Genomic DNA, 986 nt, shown 5'->3' on the forward strand with positions numbered 1-986 from the left:
ATGAAGAATGTTGTATGGAATCCACTATGTCTTTTTTAGTTAATTTGGTTGAAAGAAATCCACATTTCTGATTTGAAACGCATTAAAACGTGTCAATTTGACCCGAGGACAACACAAGGGTTAAGTCTCAGCAGGGGGACGTGAGGAAGAGTTGAGTTTGTCTGATGCCCTGTGAGCATCCCAAGCACTTTTACTCCATGTTTCCTGCTGCTGTAAAGACTTTTAGAGAGCTCAGCTTCAGTGTCGTCTACTGCTGCCAAGATGACTTACGGCCTCAATCAAGTGAAAGCAGTAGAAACCGATGAGTTTAATTTGAAGGGCAGCAATTTGGCCAACTACACTTCCCTTTCATCCATTTCTTCCCTTCTGAGGCGCCCTTGGGCAGGTCTCTGTTTCAGGGCTGCTGTTGCTCTGACCTCATGTATTACATCACAAGTCTTCATATCAAATGAACGGTTATGTTTTTGAAACTGGATTTCTCCAGATAAAAAAATAAAGAACTCAAGACTCCTCTTTGTTTCTTAAAGATAACAGAAGTGTCTTTTGTGCCTCTAAATTACAGAATTTGTCAGAAACAGCAAAATAGTACCTGCACTGCAGATTATTTGTTCTTTCAGTTGAGCTAAATACACTTAATTAAAGATGCAAGCAATTCAACATCTTGCCAAGTGGTGCTATTAGATTTAATTCACATTTATCAGTTATTACAGTCGTAATAACTGATAAATGTCATTTAAAAGGATTTTTTCTCTTTTGATTTTCCTGGCAGTTCATTTGTCAGAACAGAATTTTGCACTTACCACAGAAATAAACTGCTCAATCTGCACTAATGCAGGACATCGAACACCATGCCTTAATGGTTAAAGCACTCTTGTGGACAGGAAATTAACAATTCAATTTTTTTAATTTTATATTAAAAAGGCCTTTATTCCTCATTGCATTTATTGTTATTATTATTATTATTATTATTATTATTATTATTATTA

The sequence above is a fragment of the Etheostoma spectabile genome, chromosome 5 (assembly GCF_008692095.1).
Source record: "Etheostoma spectabile isolate EspeVRDwgs_2016 chromosome 5, UIUC_Espe_1.0, whole genome shotgun sequence".
Classification (NCBI taxonomy): domain Eukaryota; kingdom Metazoa; phylum Chordata; class Actinopteri; order Perciformes; family Percidae; genus Etheostoma; species Etheostoma spectabile.